Source organism: Phycodurus eques, chromosome 3, assembly GCF_024500275.1.
Source record: "Phycodurus eques isolate BA_2022a chromosome 3, UOR_Pequ_1.1, whole genome shotgun sequence".
In the NCBI taxonomy this organism is placed as follows: domain Eukaryota; kingdom Metazoa; phylum Chordata; class Actinopteri; order Syngnathiformes; family Syngnathidae; genus Phycodurus; species Phycodurus eques.
In genome coordinates this window covers 6,895,212-6,909,265 of record NC_084527.1, presented here as the reverse complement: position 1 = coordinate 6,909,265, position 14,054 = coordinate 6,895,212, and the positions used below count along the sequence as shown (strand labels likewise).

Genomic DNA, 14,054 nt, shown 5'->3' with positions numbered 1-14,054 from the left:
ACCTACCACGCATCTTTTTGGGATGTGGGAGGAAACCAGGAGTGAAAACCCACCCAGGCACAGGGAGAACATGCAAACTCCAGACAGACGGGGCCGGCATTTGAACCCCGGTCCCCAGAACTGTGAGGCAGATGTGCTAACCAGTCGTCCACCGTGCCGGCACGAATGATCCCTAGGAATCTAATTCCTGGGAATCTCAAAAACAACCGTTTTTTGATCCCCATTCGTTGTCTTCGCTGAAAATCATTCTTGGAGCTTACAACCTCAAACAGTTCTCCTAAATAAGGCCATGAATAGTGAATATGTTGCTTCTCCACAGTAAACCGATTACTGTTGTCGTCAATGAGGCCTGCTTCAAGTTGCCGCTTTCGATTTATGTCTTTTTTACGTTGCGTCATCTTCTGTGGAGGTTGAAAAAAGTAATAAGCCTATTTTAACAGTGTAATGAGTAGAGAGTACAAATAAAAGTTTTTAAATATAGGGAGTAAAAGTTAAAAGTAGTCAATTGCACTACACAAAAAAAAAAAAGGACCAAAGTTTGTCTACTTGGTTCTATCCACCATTGCTCTCAACAATTGTCTTCTCCTCTCTTCTTCATCCATGTGTGCTTGCTAGCACATGCGCCACGGAATCTTCCCCTTTTTGCTTTCAATTCCCGCCTGCCACATGGCTCAATATCCCGTTTAAGCCAGAAGGTTTTGTGTTTTGTGGCTAATCGCTGCCATCACGCGACCTTCTCCCGGAACATCCTGATAGGTCGGCGTGATCTGACCTTGTTGAATCTATCAGTTTCAAGCACGCGGTTTTAAAACCCCCGAGAACCCCTGAACAGATAGGAGGTTGGCCATTACATACGATGCTCCTCTACTAGATTTACAATTGATCTGCAGAAAGGCTCAAAATAAACACAAGATTACTTGCTGAGCCCATTTGAACTCTTTTGCTAACCAAAACAGTGACACATAAACAGTTTCTCAGATGATTCAAAGTGTGGTAATACTGTATGTTGTCAAGCAATATTAAAGAGGAGAAGCTCATTTGAGCCACTTAGAACAAGAGTGGGGTAACTCCATTGGTATGGTATGCAATTGGTACCAAACCTTGATTTTCACCAGCGTTCATCTTGAAAAATATGCATTGAGTCATTTTTCAGTGGCTCACCTGGACTCCGGTGCTTAACAAAACAGCAGCACCGACCAAAGCGCCTTGAATTCAAGTGTGGAATTTTACCACAGGTTGTAAAAAAGTGCCCTGCACACTGTATTTAGCAGCGCGCCGTAGGCGGGAGGACCGAATACGGTGTCGCATCGTGCCCTTGAATTAAAAAATGTTTAATCCGAGAGCGGTATTGCGGTGATGTCAGAAGGTGCATCCAATAGGAGACAGGCTTGACAGAGTGATTTTATTTTTTTTTTTAGTACAATATCGGCAGACTTGTAAACGGTATGGAGAAAAGGGAGGCAGTCATAATAAATGCAGTGTCCCATTAGTTTGGGATTCACCCATTCCCTTTTTTTTTTTTTTTTTTTTGCTGCTGCTCGTCTCCTCTTCCTCCTTAACACATTCACTGCCACTGACTGCTTTAGAAGTCAAATAGCCACGTTAACTGGGAGGGCTGGCACTGAATGAGTTAAAATAATCAAATCCAGGACTTTTTTTTTTTTTTAGCAACAATGACAAATAGATATTGCCGAGGTGCGGTCTACTCATCTACCAGCGGGAAAAGCCTCACTGTTTCTTCCTTGTAAGCTGCAGTGTCAGCACATCCAAATAAATATGGGAACATTGCAGAAGTGCGTTGTGTGAAAAGGTCTTAAGTTATGTGGAGAGGTTGTATTATGTTGACAACCTCTGAGCCCATTTGGACTCTTTTGCCAACCAAAACAACATTCAGCGACCAACGCGCCTTGAATTAAAGTGTGGATTTTTTACTGCATGTTCTAACAAGTTCCCTGTGCACTATTGATGATCTGACGCTATGTGAAACGGCTTCTTTCGAAGACAATCAGTGTTCCAGTAAACATAGGCGTGTGATCGCTCCACAATGTTGTGTGCATTCATGCTGCATACAGTATGTGTTCCATTGGAACTCTGTTGCTCAACAAAACAACAGCATCTGCCAACAAATAGTCTTTCAGATGACTTAAAGTTTGGAGTGTTATGTGTATTTCACATTTGTTCTCCAAAACGCCGCCATGTATTTAGTTTACACTCTTAATCCCCTATTGAAATATTTCCCAGCACTCTTGAATGCAGCATTAAACTCTCTTCCTTATAACCGCCATCACCACAACTAAAATGGTATGCTTACATAGGCAGGAGGGTCAACCCATTACATTACTCCTTAATTATGTTTACAAGACCATGTGTGTGTGTGTGTGTGTGTCTATCTTTATCCTGAGTAAATGTGGGAGCTCAGTTGTGATTTAACGGCATTAGCGATTACTTCAAGGGGGGACACAAGAGTCTCACTGTCTAAGCCTCTCTCTTGGATTAGCACCATGCCCGAAGAGAATGTACACACACACGTTTTGAGATTCCGAACGTGGAGATGTGATGATGCTGCCGCGGCGGATCATTTCTCGTGGGATGCAGGGCCAAGGGCCACCCCAAAATCCCCCAAAATTCTCAAATACTTTTCGAAAGAAATACAAACATATATAAAAACAATGTTTAATTGCTTAGCCTATATCAGGTTTGTTTTGTAAACTAAAGGTGAAGAATGTCAAAGTGGCCCTCGATGGGCCTGATTGATAGTGTGGGCTGTCCTTTGCCCACCCCTGCTCTGAAGAGATATCTTTGTTCCGCCTTTTTACACACACACACACACACACGCGCGCATACACACGCAACAATGAACATCCCACACACCTGGTGACTGCGAAAAGCGTGCAGTCCTGCGTCAACTGGACAAGCAGCAAGATAATAAAAAGCACCAGGAACAAAGAGAATGCGTTTAAAGAGCCGTCGTCGTACTCTAAAATGCAGAAGCTACACATCAGCGGTGACTTTTTCTACCGACTTTCCCAACATGAAAGACACATTGAGTGCGCTTGAGAGCCGCCACCATTTTATTTTCCGTTTCATCTCTGCCTAAAGCGAGGACAAGAGGGGCGCTTCAAAGGGAATAAAGTAATGGAGGGAGAGAAAATAGAGAGAAACAAGGCGCATGTTATCAAGTCTGACTCCCCCACATTTGGGATTTTGGACTTTGGTGAGGAGTCAGGCGATGGAAGGCCAGGAGAAAGATTCTGCTTTTCATACATCTCAGATCAGTGATTCCTAACCGGGGTGCCGTAACACACCAGTGCGCCGTGGGAGATTATGAGAGATGTTTTTATAAAGTACAATATTGTAAAGAGCTATTTTGCTTATTAAAAAAAAAAAAAAACACATTTACAAAAGGTTTGGGTGTTTTTGTTGTTGTTGTTGTTAGAGCGAGGATTGATGGCATTTCCATTCATTTCAACGGGTGAAGATCATTTGAGACACAACTGTTTCTCAACATAATTAAATAGACTTCCAGAGTGCACAACTTGGCCACCGGGAGGCGGTATAATACTGTCATGCAGACACAAACGAGGAAAACTTTCACAACTACGAAGTGACAGTAACTGCAGTAATATTAGTCGCTTGCAGTGGATAAAGAATATATATGTCTGTCGGATATTGCTATGCTGTCTTTATGTGGTTCAGCACCATTTTTGTTCAACTATCTATTGCTTAAAGCATATATGTCAAACTCGGGTCCAGGGGGCCAAATTGGGCCCGCAATGTAATTATATTTGGCCCGCAAGACCATCTGAAATGTGTATTCGAGCTGGCCTGCCAGTATATAGCATATGCGCCACTATTATTACAAATCCCAGAATGCTTTGCTAGTGTGTTGGCTCATCAGTCTAGACCGGCGAGCGCCCGTTCCCTTTCTGTTGCTGTCGTTAGCAACTACGCGACCAGTCTCCTCGAGCAAATTTACACTTCCCCTTCCCAAAAATGGCCAACCGAAAGATGGAAAACAGTTAACTTCCAAGACAGGTGGGAGGCAGATTATCTGTTCACTAAAGTAAAAGACAGACCTGTTTGTCGTGTGTGGAGCAACGTGGCTGTAACAAAGAATATAACAATTGAATTAACCTTTTTTTTTTTAATGCCCTTTATCAACTCCAAGCCAGGGACTGTTAATAGTTTGAAGTTTGGATTTTTATTGAAGGACATTCTTATTTTATTGGGTTGTTTTGTTGTTGGCCTTTGAAAATATATTTACATCAAAAAGAAAGGAAGTTGGAGATAGATAAATAGAAGACAGAGAGACAGAAGAATTCATGTTATCTATTTAAATACAAAACAACAAACAAATACCAAATCTTTTATCACAAATTTGATTTCTCGTGTTTATAATATTCAAGTTTGTTTATTCCAGATTCAGTGTTTAAGCAAAATTTAAGTTTGTTGTCAATGATAAACTTTAACCCTGCATTTCTGCAGAAAAAGGAAACGTGCACATCGCAGTGATTTTTCATTAAATATTGCGTTTGGCCCACGACGTTGTCCCAATTTTCTATTTTGGCCCACCGTGAATTTGAATTTGATACCCCTGGCTTAAAGCATGATGACGCTGCCACATAGATGCTATTGTTGAGCCCGTCTCTGTCATTTCCCATTATGTGACACCATTAAGCTAGCTGACTTAAGGCAAAGTTATGTGGCTGTTTAAATACACGTGTAATGCTCTGTTTGTTTATTTTGTTTAGGCACCATTGTAATTGATTATCTCTACAACTATGTTTTGCTTTTACTTTGGCTTTTTTTTGACAACGTCAACACAGAAAGGGTACAAATGATGAGAATGAGTCTCACGATAACCAGAGAACCGGAAATGGAACAAAATGACGCCCATAGAACCATTGACCATGAAATCCGAAACAAACTAAATGCTTGTCGCTGCAGGTTTTGCTTTTTCTTTGGCTTAAAAGAAATCACCACAGAAGAGAACAAATGATGAGGAAAAAGGGTGACACTAACAACAACAACAACAATAATAATAATAATTAATAATAATCATAATAATATCCTGATGAGTATGTTCTGCCTGCTAATTTGAGTGCTGCAAGGGCTTTTTTGAATATTTTGTTACCTTGTTTAGCTCCAATTGCTTAGTTTGTAAAGGCAGAATTCCTGTTTTGGCCGTTTTGTCTTGTAAAATGATGAGCGCTGTGGTCCAGTACAAAACAATCTTATTTGTGCACATGGCGTCTGAGCTCCATCTGTTGACATGATGTCTTCATCACGACAGCTTTGCGTGCAATTAAAGTGATTTATTGGGTTTGGTGTGCTCGTGATATGACGCAGGCCTTGTTCTTTTCCACACGCACACAACTCTGTCAATGCCATCACAAAGTTTTTTGGTTTTTTGGGGGGCTCAGCGCACATCTGCTGTCAATGAATGTCTACAATGATAACTGCATGTGTGAGAACATAGTAACCCGCTGTTTTCCAGAGTGCGCTGACTCGGAAATGGGGATGACCATGTAGCATAAGAAGCCGCTTTCTGAAAATTTTGAGGAAGGCGAAGTTGACTCCCCAAATTTCCACCTTCGGGTAAACAGTGGTATCTCAGCTTACAAATGACCCGGCTTACAAGTTTGCGAAATATGACTCGCAGTGGCGCTTCCTGGATTTTGTACCAACTTTGAATGGTAATTTTTATGCACTAGAACAATTTGCACTGGGGGGGGAAAAAAAATCACAATATGTGGTTATTTTGTTGTTTGGTTCAAACCCTTGTTGAAGAGCGGATGTTTTATACATGCATTTGAGCATAAAATATAATAAGATACTGTGATGAACATTGGTTCAATAAAAAAAAAACAAATCTATGCACATATTTTGTCTATAGTTAAAATAGCATTTGGTTAGAAAGTGTGCGGTCCTACAGTATGTGTATATCAGAAGTCCTTTTAAAAAGTAAAACATTTTTTCAGAAATCTTTTGTGTGGCACCGACATGGAATAGGGAGACGAAGTTGACTCGCACGTTTCCGCCTTTTGATATGCAGTAGTATAAGAAGTCCCTTTTACAATGCCTGTAAATGCCGCCATTTTCTGCATTTTAGTTGTTTGGCACCGACACAAAATGAGGGGACCTAGCAAATTTCCTTGTTTCGGAGGTAGTATCAGAAGCCCTTGTACACTACCTGTAAAACCTGATCTTTTTTCACAATTTTTCCTTGTGGCACCGACACGGAAGTGGGGGAAGACAGCAACCATATAAGGTTCCACCCTCAGCCTTGCTCGATCGCGGTTCATCTTTCGCGCACCCCCATGCCGGGGATTTTGAAGAGATCGTTTTTTTTGTTGTTTTTTTTAATGGTAGCACGTTGTACCGAAGCACTGAACTCTGTCGGATGTGTATGCCGTGTAGTAGAAGAAAAAGAAGAGGAGGCAGAGAAAGTTGCTGCTCAATGTGCGTTAAAGTAGCAGTTGTTTGAAAGTGTATAATTACCGTAACATCTATGCTAATTTATGTTGGCCTGTCTATGGTGTTTCACATTATATGTTAGCATTAAGCTAGCAGGTGTTTGTTAGACAAGACTACATGGTTTGACTGAACATTTTTGTGTTTAAATATACAATATTAAATTCTCTTTTGTGTTAGTTTTACAGTAAACTTCAACTGGGAGTGACAAAGCAAGCACACCTTTGCCACTTAAAACTGCGAGTAAGAACAGGCGCTAATACTTGACTTACTTTGAACAATTTGAATGTGTTTGAATAAGTTTAAAGCATATTGGAACGTGTAAGTCTATGAATAAAATATATTCTAAAAGGGTCTCTCTATGGCATGAATTTTCAATTATTGGTCAATTGGTCCACAAGCTTCTTGGTGTAAGATTTGAAGGTACACGGCGAGAGATGACATAAATAAGGAAATATGGGAACATAACCATATTATACTCCAGCAATCTCTCCACTTTGCTTCAGCGGCCCTTAGTACCCTTTGGGATCAAATTTGTTTCCCTATTGTGGCCAAAAAAGGCTGAGAAGTAAATACAGGAGATCCTCATTACCTTCCACTGTTGTTGTTTTGTGTGTGTGTCTGAGTTCTGAGTGATGCGTTCAGTCCAGCGTGGTTTTCACAATTATTTCACCAACGTGCGCAGCTCATTGGGCTTTTTCTATATAAAACAGAGAATTTGGGGGGGGGGGGATATGTCATATCAGGAGAAATATATCAAGTTAGAAAAGCGGCCAGCGGGCTCCATCTGGACTTGATGGTGTGTGCAGCGGTTCTGCTCCACGTGTTGCCTTTGATACGTTCACAGCTGGACCAGATCAAAGTCAGGTTTTGTGGTTGTGTGTGTGTGTATGTATGTGTGAGTGATTAGATGTGTTAGGCCCCTTTTTTTAGATGTGTACTTGAGCTCCACACTGTGTCACTTCCTAGTCGACTTCTTGCAAAACCAACACACACGCACACACGTGTTTCCCATTTAACGTTTTAATTTCCCTCCTTCTCCCCTCTTCCTCTCGGCTGTTTAAACAGCCGGTGAGCTGCCTGTAAAAGCCCTGATCTGTTTACATGATCGGCTGCCCGGTGCGAGGCTGTTTAATGCACTCTCATAAATTATACAAGAACTCTCAGCACGCTGGGATTGAATGAGCACCACGCCGCAGCTCCGACCCGTGCCAAAAAAGATGGTTTCGCATAGCTATGGGATCTGATATTTGCCTGAGACTGTAGCCTTTTCCCCTATCAGTATCAATATTTATAAGCATAAGTATCGGGGGGTTTTCCAAACAGAATGAATGAAATCCTCATACTAAAGTATTTTAAAAGTTAAAAAAAAAAAATATATATATATATATGTATATATATACATTTTTTTTTAAATCTTCATATTAAAATAAAATCCCCATATGTGAAATATGTTTTAAAATTATTGAAAAAATAATTATTGAAAGTATACAAACATTTACACATTAAATGTACGCCAACATATTTCAAAGTATTGAAAATGATTTTTAAGTATTAAATATTCAGTATTAAAGTATTTAAACAAATATTTTTAAAGAATTAAAATAGTTTGAAATGCTTGTATTATAAAGAATTATGATATGTAAATAAAAAAAGAAATATCATTTTTTAAATATAATATTGTATGTACTTTTGGTGTTCAAAAGTACATATTTAAAAAAATCCCCACAAATGAAGTATTTTTAAGTATTTCAAAAAAATAATTAAACAATAAATCTAAAATCACTTTAAAAGCGTTAAAAAAGTTATCATAACTTACTGTTGTTTAAATTATCTGAAGTATATTTTAAATGGAAAAAGTACATATCCCATATCTGATTTAATTTTTAAAAAGTATTAAAAGAAAGTATTTAAAAATCCCTTGATATTACCTGCTAAATTATCCATCCATGATGGATTGTTTTCTTGTGATATAAACCCCGTGGTTGTTTTTTTTCCTTCCTGGAAACCTTTTTGGCTCACATTACTTCATGGTAAAATGTGCTTAAAACATCTGTCGTTGTCTTTGGAATAATTTTTTTTTCAACCAATGTTAAACTGTTCGATATCGCTTCGCTCACATGGAAATAAAGTGTAGTAAAAAACATGATCCACCATCACATTCCTTGAAATTTTTTCACACACTTTCTCTGTGGGGATGAAATCATAATTACATTAGTCACAGCCTAAGATAAGAAAAATAAAGTAAAGCATTTAACTTGTTATTTAAGGTCACGCATTCCAAATTGTCGTGAGATAAGATCTGAAAAAATTTACCATGGAATAGGGGTTGGGAAAAATAACACTTATGCTTCGTTGCATTATGATAATCTTCTAAAATGCCATCACCACGATCTTCTACCAACGACTTTTCCCCCTCTACCTCATTTTTTCCCCTTGAATACAATTTCTCTCTCTTCGTACTTATACAGTCATGGGGGAAACAAATATTAGATCTCTTTGTTTCTTTCATTTCTAATTCATTTTACTGCTTGGTACCATTCAAGGTGTATTACCTGAAGAATACAATGAACATGACAAAATATAGCTAATTCCATTAAACTTTGTTCTAGTTGATGTGTTAAAATAAAATGCTTACCGTCCTGCACTTTTGGCACCAGCAACCTTTGACAACAGAAACACGCAAAGATTTCCTATCGCTTGACGAACTAAGCTGAACTTTACAGCTCAGCGGAAATGGTTAAAAGTGAAAACGTAACTTCAAACCTACTTAAGCCATTTAAATCAAAATGTCAACAGCATCAAATTTTGGCCATTGGGAGTAGTATTAGAATGTCCTTGTCCTGTAATAACCAGCATTCCTCCATCTTTTCTTTGTATCAGACACCGACACAGAATTGCTCTGTGAAGTTTATCTGGCATAAAAGACAGTATTTCTGCATTTTTCTAAAACACTGAAAGAGGCTTGAAGGACAGAGTTGAACTGTCAATTTTCCGCTTTCAGGGTAGTATCAGAAGCCCGCTTTAAACCACCTTTTTTTCCCTTATCACTGCTCTGGATAAATGGTAAAAATGGCACTGACATGGAATTGGGCTGTGAAGCCTACCTGGCAATTTTCTACATTGTGGCTAGTATCACAAGCTCCTTTTCGATTCCCTGTAAAAGCTTGCATTCTACCACGTTTATTTCAGAAATGTCTGCCTTCGGGCATAATATCAGAAACCCTTTTTACACTGCTTGGAAAACCCTTATTTTCTAGGTTGCTGTTATGTATAAACAGCATTGACACAGAATGGGGGGACAACGATGATCAGGCAATTTTACATCTCCGGAGGTTGTATCTGGGGGGGGTGGGGGTGGGGGGGGGGCTGTTCTGTATAAATGGCAATGACACAGAAAGGCTGAATGAATGCAACCTGGCAAATTTCCCTGCATGGCTTGGATGGCGCAGTGATTACGTTTGCACATGAACTTCCGAAACCACTCAGGTTTCCTGTTACGCAGACAGAAAAGAGCGCCCCCGTCAGACCACTCACACATGCACGCAGTAAGTAAGTGTTGTGAAAGTGGGCGGAGCTGACGCTATTCAAATGACGTCCATTTATAAAAACAACAACAAAAGAAACCCTTCAAGAGTCACAACAAAACAATAGGACGGCTCAGCCTCAAACCTCCATGCAAATCACCGTCTGTTGACACATACAAGCACACGTTTGCATAGACGTACACGCAGGTTTGCATAGAAGTTCACACACATTTGCATAGAAGTTCACACACAAACACTGGGATCACTCAGCAAAGCGGCTCGTTCAGTCATTATCTGTTGGAGCCACTTATGTCCACTCCAGAGCCGATGAGCGGGTCAGTGCTGAAACAGACACTTCTTCTTCTTCGTCTCCTCTGTGCAAACAAAACCCCCCGCCGTTTGTTTTTCAGCCCGCTAAATCACAACGAAATGGGAGGCATCATTTGCAAACCAAATGAGGCTCGTACGGCTACTTGTCCCTTATCCAAAGCAGGGGCTAATTGTGTGCTTCTCTCACTCCAAAACAAATGACTCCAAAGAACGAGACACTCCTGGAATGAATAAAGGGGATGAGCTATTTGTTAAGGAAATTCTGCGAGCTTGTTCGCGACACAGTACAGTGTAGTGACTGTCTCGCTGGAATCAAGCTTTTTGTTACAATGGTTGCTTTAAAAGGGTTTAAAGTGGAGAAAGCCCCTGTCTATTAGCTCTTTTTTTCCTGTGGAAAAGCTGTTCACAGAAATACTCAACTATTTTCGCCTTTTCTTTAACACTCTCAGGTGCCACAAGGTGGCGACAAAGCAGTGGGTGCGAGGAAACTACAAATTGGTGTCAAGGAAGTATGTTGAAGTGATGATACTCCACTGGGAGACTAACATTGTATTTATGTCAGGGAGGAGCTGAGTTTGGCCTGGGTTGTTAATGGAAGGTAGGGAGAGTCTTCGCTGCATGTGCATGTACATGCAATGTTGTAAAATAGTTTCGGAATTATATTGAAAGTGTTCTGGGATCATAGTTTGTGGTATATTTATGGTTTAAACTATTAATATAGGGAATTATTAAAAGAAAAATTAAGCGGGGTGTCCATGGGTGGATGGTTATTTGCCTAGACGTGCCCCGCGATTGACAGGCAACCAGTCCAGGGGCCATAAAGTCAGCTGGGATAGACTTCAGCTCACCCTCAACTCTAATGAGGACAATTTACAAGGACTATAGAAAATGGATGAATAGCTTCATGAGTCAACCGAAAAGACCAGTTGAGCTTCCAGCTGTTAAATTGTGCATACATTTTTGGGGGGTGACATTCTGCATATTTGACTGAAACTGGAGGCAGATGGTGTGATGTGTCCGTATGGCGCGATATCTTTAAGCAAACGTTCACTTGTGGTATATTAAGCGCAGAAACTCCAGTTGAACTTTGGACATGGTGGTCTGCGCAGTAACTTTAGAATAAGCATTCTGTGGTCATAATATTATTACAAGGCATTATCTTTATATGACATTTCGTTTTGGCACCCAGCTCAGTTAAAGCCATGTAACTAGACCTTGTGAAATAATAATAAAAAAAAAAAAAAAGAAAAAAAAGAAAAAGAAGTAGTCAAGTGTGAATCACGAGGTCTCTGGGTTAGTGGACGTTATGTAGCTAAAGACATTTCTACGGTGTCCCTTTAAGGTCAGCTGAGCAACACATTTAGTTAAAGCCTTTAATGATCTGAGAGGTAAGTACAATACGATTAAGATTACAGGATTAAGACTTCAAGCGAACCGTGAATGGCTTACATCACCGGTGGTCAACCTGCGGCCCGTGAGCCACGGGTGGCCAAGTGCATCACTCACAAACGTCAACCTCAAATCAAGAAAATAACAAGTGGTAAGTGAATTATCTGAGTGCCTAATGCGCACACGGGGACATTCACGCATTAACTGCTCTTCTGCTAACCAAAACAGTGACACCAATTGAATCACATGAACAGTCTCTCAGAAAGTGTCCAAATAAATGCCAGTCTCAAATAAAAGCCCATCTTTTCCCCATCTGGAAAGAAAATCAGGTACTAAGTTTAATCACTTTACTTCATAGGTGGTATAGTTCACAACCGCTGAGCCCATTTTTGTTTTAGTGTACTGTGGTACCGCGACTTGTACGTTTTTCAAGAAATACGATCCATCACCCGGTCGATCTTTTGTCTTGAGTTAAGAGCAAACATTGAAGCTACTAGCGCTGAACTACGTAATTTACGAAGGTCCCAATGCTAACACACAATGAACAATGCCATAAATGGGTTAATGGAACTAGCATCAATGTTGTGGTAGTTATAACCCATTAATCAACGGATATTTAAAAACAAATGGTCCTACAATGCATGTAGACAGACAAAATAGCAATATTCACAGCCATGTCATCTTTATCCTCAGCGAAAAATGATAAATTTTACTGCAGCTTACTCAGTTACTTAGTTATGAAACTCTTCTTAGTGTATTATGTATGTCTGAATTCTACTGCCCCCTGTTGGCCAAGGCATTCATATCAGAAGCAGCACAATTTCAGTGGGCATTCAAGCATGAAATCATAATGCACAAACTGTTTAATTATTTATATTCTCATCAATTATGTTGTTACTGTATGTTTTTATAAAGTACAATACTGTACAGTGCTATTTTTCTTATTAAACAAAAATGTTGTTGGTGTTTTTTGTGGGGGTGGAACAGATTATTGGACTTTCCATTCAGTTCAATGTGGAAAGATATTTTGAGATACAAGTCGTTTGAGTTACAAGCATGGCAGTGAGCGAATTAAACTCATAAATCAAGGCAGCATTATATTTGTTGCATGTTAGAGTGGATATTTTCACATTTTATAGCATGTATTTTGACATACTGCATGTGGACTGAAAAACAAAAACAAAAACGGTGTGTAGTACTTTTGCCTTGCAATGCAGCAAATAGTTACAAGTGTATAACGTTACAAGTAAATCAGCTTGTTCCGCTTAGGGAACACCTAGAGAGACGAAATGGGATAACGGATGCACATGCACGCATGCTAACATTAGCTTCACATGCAGGTCATCGCTGTGTCTAACGCCAACACCCACTGCACAACACTTGTGTGTGTGTGTCTGTCGTGAGAGCTGTGAGAAAAAGGTCACGTCTGGTCGTAGTCAGGAGTCTCTCATATGCACTGGATCAGCCGTGGCAGAGGTCAGAGGGCAAGGGGTCGAGCCCTTCCGAGCCAATCACAGGTCGGTGTCGGCCTGAGGGGCTTTCTTTCTTTCTTTCTTTTTTTTTTTTTACACACCAAATGCTTACGGGATAAGTGGAACATGGCTCGCCTTTTTTTACAACCCACATATGCACCAGTGATGACCTGTTGACTTTTACCACGTCTGTTGTTTGTCACTTACCGGCCAGTATAATGGCCAAACCGTAAAAAAAATAAAAAAAATCTCTCTCTCTCTCTATATATATATATATATATATATACATAAAACTAAGAGATTAATCTGCAATAATAAGTCTTTTTCTAAGAAAAAAGGATAATATTACAAGAATAAAGTTGTAATTTTCTTAGAAAAAAAGGATAGTATCCCAACACTAAATTTATATATTTTAAAGAGAAAAATAGTATTCTTACAATATTAAAATCATTTGAAAAAAATGCGTAGACTTACAAGATTAAAATTTCCATTTAAAAAAGCGATAATATTACAAGAATAAAGTTAGATATTTTCAAAAAGAAAATTCACTTGCAATAATAACTTGTAATTTTACTAGAAAAAAATATTTTTCAAAGAAAAAGGAGTAATTTTACAAGAACTAAATCTTTTTTCCCCGTGAATAATAAAAAGTAGCAGTATTATGAAAAAGTGGAAATTTTATAATAATGAAACAAAGTTGTTTTTTTACTGTACATAAAACAAAAGATTTTCAAGAAAAAAATAACCATATTATGAGAATAAAGTTGTATTTTTTTAAAGAAAAAAAATAGTAAAGAGGTAATTTTACAAGAATACATTTTGAGAAACGTTTTAATTTTTCTCAAAAAATCAGATTCTTCAA

At 39.1% G+C, this 14,054-nt stretch overlaps 1 long non-coding RNA gene across 1 annotated transcript in view; it reads left to right on the top strand.

The window, feature by feature from the left end:
- The window catches only part of LOC133399879 (uncharacterized), a 28,147-nt gene extending 14,950 nt beyond the window's left edge, over positions 1 to 13,197 (top strand). Inside the window, exon 3 of the long non-coding RNA XR_009768265.1 lies at positions 13,061 to 13,197. This is a non-coding gene — a long non-coding RNA (uncharacterized LOC133399879). The remainder of the gene's footprint in view (positions 1 to 13,060) is intronic.
- Positions 13,198 to 14,054: the final 857 nt, after the last annotated feature.